Genomic DNA, 8,380 nt, shown 5'->3' on the forward strand with positions numbered 1-8,380 from the left:
AATATATTAAAAGGCATTCGATCGTAAAGTGCAAAAGATTATTGAATCGGAAAATGTATTCTCACGCGCTTCGAATACTTTGCAATTTGATAGAAAATTAGAAAAAATCTGGCTAGATAGATAGTGACTGCTGCTCTAGATGTTCTAGAATTTAATTGTAGGAAGGTTTACTATAACTCAATTATCTATGGCAGGTGGCGAAGACGCCCTTTACACATGCTTTGCGTTTTTACTTCATTTTAGTAGCGTTGTTACTTATTAGTATACAGAAAACAAATATGTTCTTGAAAATATTCAACAATTCTAGAACAGACTAGAACATTGTTTAGTACCTAATTTAATTACACGATGTAATTAAATCAATATGTTATTATTATATATGATTGTTGGTTATGAGTTTGTTGTGTTTGGAGTTCTATCCGCAAAGATAGAACTCCGTTCTTGAGAAAATTAAAAGAACAATAATTATTTTACGAATACTGTGGAGTTCTTGCAGAACCTTACGACTCGTACGAATAATTTTGTCCGTATTGTGTCAACATTATTCTGCACACATGCGCCATCTCTGATATGCCAACAATATAATATATTATTATTATTATTTTAAGTATTAATTATAATTTTTAACTCCGTCTTTCTTTTAAATTTTGGCCAATTGTCTTAATGTGCATTTTTACCAACAAATTTTGAGTTATTTAAAAATTATCTAGAACAATTTCAGACTATGTAGGTATTTTTAGACTATTTAGAAAAATTTTGGACGATCTAGAACATTTTCTCTAGGTTCTCTAGTACAGTTTCATGCAATCTAGAATGATTTTAGGCTATTTAGAACATTTTCAGACTATATCGAACATTTTAGTGTACTTAAAACAATTTCAAGCTCTCTAGAACATTTTCATACAATCTAGAACAATTTTAGGCTATGTAGAACAGTTTAACACTATCTAAAACAATTTCTGGCTCTCTAGAACATTTTCATACAATCCAGAACAATTTCAGACTAATTAGAACATTTTAAGTCTATCTAACACAATTTTAGGCTCTTTATAACATTTTTATATAATCCAGAACAATGTCAGGCTATCTAGAACAATTTAAAACTACTAAGAACATTTTCAGTCTATTAAAAACATTTTCAGACTATCTAAAACACTTTTTGACTATTAACAATATTTTCAGATTATGCAGTACATTTTCAGACCATCTAGAACATTTTTTGACGATACTAATTTAGAAAAATATTTTTAGGCTATCTGAAATATTTTCAGGATATCTAGGACATTTTCAAAATATCTAAAACATTTTTAGACTATTAAGAAAATTTTTAGACTATATAGAATATTTACAGACTATTAAGAATACTCTCTTTCAAACTATTAAGAATATTTTCATACTATCTAGAACAATTTTAGAATATCTAGTGTATTGTTGAAGTATCTAGAACATTTTTGTACAATCTAGAACGTATTCAGACTAACTGAAGTGTTTTCAGCCTATCTAGAACCATTTCAGACTATCCGTAGCATTTTCACTCTATTTACACCATATACAACTCCTTCAAACTATTTCAACAATTATTATTCTAAAACAGATTATAACAAAGTTCTTGAAAGAACATACTTGTAGCAACGCTAGAACATGTTCTAGTAACTAATTTAATTACTCGACATAACTAAATTAGTACCAAGTAATTATTAATGTATATGATATGATGGTTTGTTTGTGTTTGGAGTTCTATCCGCAAAGATAGAACTCCGTTCTTGAAAAAGTTAAAAGAACAATAATTATTTTACGAATTCTGCGGAGTTTGTTCGAACTTTAAGACTGGCAACGGACAATTTTGTGCGTCGTTCGTTAACAATCGTATGCACACGAGCGCCATCTGTCTTTAGACTTCGACTAACGATTTTAGAGCTTTAATATGTTCTTAATATCTTGAAATTTTTGAGAACATAAAAATCCTGATAGTCACACGACTAGAACAGTCGTAGCTGTTCTAGAGGTTCTAGAATGTAATTAAAATTATGTACATGTACGAAGATGAATTTTATTAGCCAAGTCTTTTTTGTGTCATTTATATTTAATTTGCTCGTCAGTAGAGTCCTTTTTTATCATCTAGAAGGCTATTTAGTCTGCTCGTCAGTAGAGTCCTTTTTTGGTTTTCTAAGTTAATATTTAATTTGCTGGTCAGTAGAGTCCTTTTTCTATTTTCTAGATTCATATTTAATTTTCTCGTCAGTAGAGTCCTTTCTTTATATTCTAAAATGTAATTTAATTTGCTCGTTAGTGGAGTCCTTTCTTTATCTTTTTTGTTGATGTACAATTTGCTCGTAAGTCGAGTCCTATTTCTATCATCTAGAAGGCTATTTAGTTTGCTCGTCAGTAAAGTCCTTTTTTGTCTTCTAAGTTTTAATTATTTGATCGTTAGTAGAGTCCTTTATTTATAATCTATTTTATATCTAATTTGCTCGTCAGTAGAGTCCTTTTTATCTTCTAAGTTACCAAATAATTTGCTCGTCAGTAGAGTTCTTTATTTTTTTAGTCAATATTTGATTTGTTCGTCAGTAGAGTCCTTTCTTCATTTTCCAGATCCATATTTAGTTTATTCGTCAGTAGAGTCCTTTCTTTATCTTCTAGAGTCTTATTTAATTTGCTCGTCAGTAGAATCCTTTCTTCAATTTCTAAAATGTAATTAATTTTGCTCGTCAGTAGTCTTTTATTGAATTTTTAAGTTGCTAATATAATTGCTCGTCAGTAAAGTCCTTTCTTTATCATCTATTTTCATATCCAATTTGCTCGTCAGTAGAGTCCTTTTTTATTTTAGAAGTTGATAATTCAAGTGCTCGTCAGTAAAGTTCTTTTCTATCTTCTAAGTTGATAATTGAATTGCTCGTCAGTAAAGTTCTTTCTTTATTTTTTTAGTCAATATTTGACTTGCTCGTCAGTAGAGTCCTTTTTCTATTTTCTAGATTCATATTTAATTTGCTCTTCAGTAGAGTTCTTTCTTTATATTCTAAAATGTAATTTAATTTGCTCGTCAGTAGAATCTTTTTTTTATTTTCTGAGGTGATATTTTAATTGCTCGTCAGTAGAGTCCTTTTCATCATCTATTTTTAAATCCAATTTGGTCGTCAGTAGAGTCCTTTCTTCATTTTCCAAGTTGATATTTAATTTGCTTGTCAGTTTTTTACCTTCTAAAATGTAATTTAATTTGTTCGTCAGTAGAGTCCTTTTTTACCTTCTAAAATGTAATTTAATTTGTTCGTCAGTAGAGTCCTTTCTAATTGATTCATCATTCTCGTTCTCTTATCTTACCGCATAAGATAATAAAACATAACAGGCCTATAATATTTACGACCTTGTAAAAATTAATTTTACAGCCCACTCATTCACTATTTTATTATGAAATCACGGAAACGAGCATTTGAGCATTGAGCATATAAAATCACACGGATTTAGTGTGGATAATAAAAATAAAAGTCGAGTGGTGGGGGTTGTTTTATTGGTCGTAAACAATGTAAACGATGTGGATAAGATGTAATATTTAATAGTAAATGGAGTAAATGATTTATGAGGTGTATGACGAGAGAAGTGAAAATTAAAGATTTATTAGATACATAATGTTAATATATAATAGGTATAAAATGTTTATGGTGAGTAGGGGTAGGAAATAAATATATAGTTGGCGTATAATATTTTTATATTTATTTGTGGTAACTTCGTTTATCTCTATTACATAAGTTTATTGTCTCTAATAAGGAATCTACTGACGAGCAAACTGAAATAAAAATAATATTCATTTTATGCATTGATCTATAGCGATCAGAGATATGGACTCTAACTTGAAAGAAATAGAATTCTTCTGATGAAATATCTACTTTGAAAATTAGGAAAGAACTCTACTGACGTTGTTCGTTGCATTGAATAGCAATCTGGTAGATAAAGAAAATACTCTATTGACAAACAAATTAAAAGCCATAAAAGAAAGGACTCTACTGACGAACAAATTATAATTAAATCAAAGAAGTACCAAAAAGGAATCTACTGATAAGAAAATTATAATTGAAACATAGAAGTACCAAAAAGGACTCCACTGACGAGCAAATTAAATTACATTTTAGAAAATAAAGAAAGGACTCTACTGACAAACAAATTAAATATTGAAGTAGAAGGTAAAAAAGGACTCTACTGAAGAGCTACTTAAATATCAACTTAGAAGTCAAAAAAAGGAGTCTACTGACGAGCAAACTTAATATCGACTCAGAATTATCGACCTAGATTCTAGAGAAAGGACTCTACTGACGAGCGAGTGAATCTAGATTCTAGAAGAAAGGACTTTACTGACGAGCAAAGTATGTCAATCTAGTAGTTCAAAAAAGGACTCTACTGACGAGCAAATTAAATATCAATCGAAATTCTAGAAAAAAGGACTCTACTGACAAGCAAATTAAAAATCCAATTTAGGTCATAAACTAGTGGGGCGCATGGCATCGTGCCTTAAGGCAAATTGCTGGAACTTCCCGTACCAAAAATTATTTTTTTTTTGAAAAGATTAACATTTTTTAAAAAAATTTACTCTAAAAAAAATAGATTTTTGAGGAACTATATAAATTTTTGACAAAAACTTACTTTTTGTTGAAAAATTTATTTTGAAATATTTTGGAAATTCTGAACTTTTTTTCAAAGCAATCGTACTGCTTTAATGCATAGAGACTAAATATCGAAGCGCGTAAGCGCCGCGTCGCTGTCTAACGCATAAGCATTGGTACGGAACCCATAGGAATGTTAACAAAATGTATACTCATTGTTAAAATCTCTATAAAATATCTGATAATTTGATGTGCATATGTCTAATGTCTAATGATTATTGTTGACCGCCAAATGTTATTTTTTTTTACTTTTTTTACTAGATCTCCGAAACCGCTAGACCTAATTTCATAAAAATTTCATCAAATCTTCATCTTGATAATGCAAGTAAAATGTTTTTGAATTATTCAAATTGCTTCATCCCGATTCCCGAAATCGTCGACGAAAATTTGTATCTGAACACACACAAATGCACGCACACACACACATACACACACATACATCAATTTTCTCTAAGGTATGCCAATATATTCAGAAACCTTTGAAACGTAAAGATATATAAAAATTTTCATTTTCGATTTTTGTGCGATTACTATAACTTACCCTACGGAAAGTTAATTATAAATAAATCAATTTATCACCTCCAAAACATTAACAATCGTCATTTCATTTCGAATCAAATTCCAAAAAAAAAAAAATAGTTGCCAAATTTCCACAAAATTGAAAAAGTGCTCCCGCATAGTCACAGTCTAAACGCATTTGCAAATAATTCTGTGCGATATTTTCACTTATACTGTGCTCAGCTTGGCGGCATTTTCACATTTTTCAATAATTTTCACAAAATTGGAAAAGTGCTCCAGTACACAAACAGTCTAAACGCACTTGGGTAAACATTTGTACCAGAGTGGCGCTTAGACTGTGCTTAGCTTGGGTGATTTTTTGAATTTTTAGTCCAAAATTACAAAAAAATTTTTTTGAAAAAAAATTAGAAACAAAAAATTTTTTTTTCCAAAATCAATTGTTTTGTTGAAAAAAGCAGAAAGTTCTTTGAATCATTTAAATCGGACGATTAGTTCTCTCAAAAACAGCCATTTTTTTTAAATTTAGCTCTGTAACTCCGAAACCTATGGGCCTACCTTTGCCAAAAACTAATCAGCACATCTCCCTATCAATAGGAATCGAATGTTTTTTAAACCATTCAAATCGGTTGATCCGTTCTCTCAAAAATTCGCTTTCTATTTTTTGCACTCTTTGCTCCATATCTCCGTAACGGCTGGACCTGCCTTTGCCAAAAACTAATCAGCACATCTCCTTATCAATAGGAATCGAATGTTTTTTAAACCATTCAAATCGGTTGATCCGTGCGCCCGAAAACGTGGACGAAAAAAAGCGGACATACAAAACACACACACACACACACACACACACACATCCATTTTTTCTGAAGTATGCCAAAATGTTCAGAAACCTTCAAAACGTCGAGAAATGTAAAAATTTTTGATTTCGATTTTTGGACGATTACTATAACTTACCCTACGGGAAGTTAAAAAGGACTATACTGACCAGCAAATTAAATTTGGTCATAGATGATAAAGAAAGGACTCTACTGACGAACAATTATATTATCAAATTAAAAAATAAAAAGGACCTTACTGACGAGCAAATTAAATATCAACTTTTATAATCAAGAATTAAATTACATTTCAGAAGATAAAGAAAGGACTTTACTGAAGAGCAAATAATAACGACATTGGTGAAAAAGGACTCTACTGGCGACCAAACTTTAAATCAACTTGGAAAATGAAGAAAGAATTCTACTAACGAGCAAATTAAATTTCAACTTAAAAAATAAAGGAAGGACTCTACTGACGAGCAAATTAATTATCGACCTAGATTCTAGAGAAAGGACTCTACTGACGAGCGAGTTAATCTAGATTCTAGAAAAAAGGACTCTACTGACGAGCAAATTAAAATCCCATTTAGAAAATAAAGAAAGGACTCTACTGACGACCAAACTTAATATCGACTTGAAAAATGGAGAAAGGACTCTACTGACGAGCAAATTAAAAATCCAATTTAGATGATAAAAAAGGACTATACTGACGAACAATTTATAATTAAAACTAAGAAGTACAAAAAGGACTCTACTGACTAGCAAATTAAATGTAGAAGTAGAAGGTGAAGAAGGTCACTACTGAAGAGCAAATGAAATAACGTTATTGAAGAAAAAAGACTCTACTGACGACCAAACTTAATATCAATTTAGAAAATGAAGAAAGGACTCTACTGACAAGCAAATTAAATTACATTTTCGAAGATAAAAAAGACTCTACTGAAAGGCAAATGAAATAACGACATTGAAGAAAAAGAACTCTACTGACGATAATAATTCACATTTTTCTTTAGAGCTTCTCAGGACGTCTCTTATTACAAGACTACAAAATGCATTTTCCAGTACATAAATAACTGAAACAAAAACAAAACTTTCTAGAAAGTCATCGTGTGCTTTCCATCCATCTTGCGTGCGTGGGGCCACTTTATTGATTTTCCTCGAAAATATACACCCGTCTCTTTCCGACGCACGACACTCTCCTATACTTCTGTCACGCTCTCGCATTCCTCAACCGTCTTACTCTCGCGTACTGGATTGAAAAGGGAAATTCGAATGTATACTTGTGTCCTGCTCTGGCGCATTGGTTGTAGATAGTGTCGTACTGCTCTCGCACCGGGATCAGTCTGAACTGGTGAAGGAAATTTGTAACGTCGGGAAATTAAAATTGAAATTACAGTTTTTTTCAGAGAGGAATGGAAAAGTATTGATTCGGAATGGAAAAGGACATTTATATATATATATATATATATATATATATATATATAGTTTATATTTAATTTGCTCGTCAGTAGAGTCCTTTTTTGAACTTCTAGATTGACATAATTTGCTCGTCAGTTAAGTCTTTTTTCTTGAATCTAGATTGATTATTAATTTGCTCGTCAGTAGAGTCCTTTCTTCATTTTCCAAGTTGAAATTAAGTTTGGTCGCCAGTAGAGTCCTTTTTTATTTCCTACTTTAATATTTAATTCTTTTCTTTCCTTTCTTTATCATATAAATTGCTAAAATTAATTTGCTCGTCAGTAGAGTCCTTTTTTTATTTTTTAAGTTGCTAATTTTTTTGCTTGTCAGTAGAGTCCTTTCTTTATTTTTTAAGTTGCTAATTTTTTTGCTCGTCAGTAGAGTCCTTTCTTTATTATCTCGGTTGATTTTTAAATTGCTCGTTAGTAGAGTCCTGCGAAAGATAGAAGAGACTGTGACGTCACATGTCTGAGCGAACATTGCCGACGACAATCGCAGACTCTATGGAAGGATAATGTAAAATATCATAGGCTTGTAGAAAATTTAATGTTAAATCTTATAGGCCAGTGAAAATATATTGTAAAATATCATAGACACGTGGAAAATTTAATGTAAAATATTATAGTCCTGTGGAAAATTTAATGTTAAATATTATAGGTATGTGGAAATTTATTGTAAAATATTACAGGCCTGTGGAATTGTCAATGTAAAATATTATAGGCTCATGGAAATTTATTGTAAAATATTATAAGCCTGTGGAATGATTTTGCAAAATATTATAGGCATGTGAAAATTTAATGCAAAATATTATTGGCCAGTAGAAAGATATTGTAAATTATTAAAAGCTCGTGAAAATATATTGTAAAACATTATAGGCTTGTGATAATATATTGTAAAATATTATAGCCTTATGAAAATTAAATGTAAAATATTATAGGG

At 30.6% G+C, this 8,380-nt stretch overlaps 2 non-coding genes across 2 annotated transcripts; both read right to left on the reverse strand.

Annotated features, from left to right (window-relative positions):
* Positions 1-406: 406 nt before the first annotated feature.
* On the reverse strand, positions 407-471 carry LOC113387103. Its single transcript, XR_003368071.1, has one exon. It is a non-coding gene; the product is annotated as a U7 small nuclear RNA (small nuclear RNA).
* Positions 472-1,728: 1,257 nt separating this feature from the next.
* Positions 1,729-1,793, reverse strand: LOC113387107. Its single transcript, XR_003368075.1, has one exon. It is a non-coding gene; the product is annotated as a U7 small nuclear RNA (small nuclear RNA).
* Positions 1,794-8,380: the final 6,587 nt, after the last annotated feature.

This window comes from Ctenocephalides felis, unplaced genomic scaffold (genome assembly GCF_003426905.1).
Source record: "Ctenocephalides felis isolate EL2017-DRISC unplaced genomic scaffold, ASM342690v1 CF-g0.4_SCAFFOLD_03571, whole genome shotgun sequence".
Taxonomy (NCBI): Eukaryota; Metazoa; Arthropoda; class Insecta; order Siphonaptera; family Pulicidae; genus Ctenocephalides; species Ctenocephalides felis.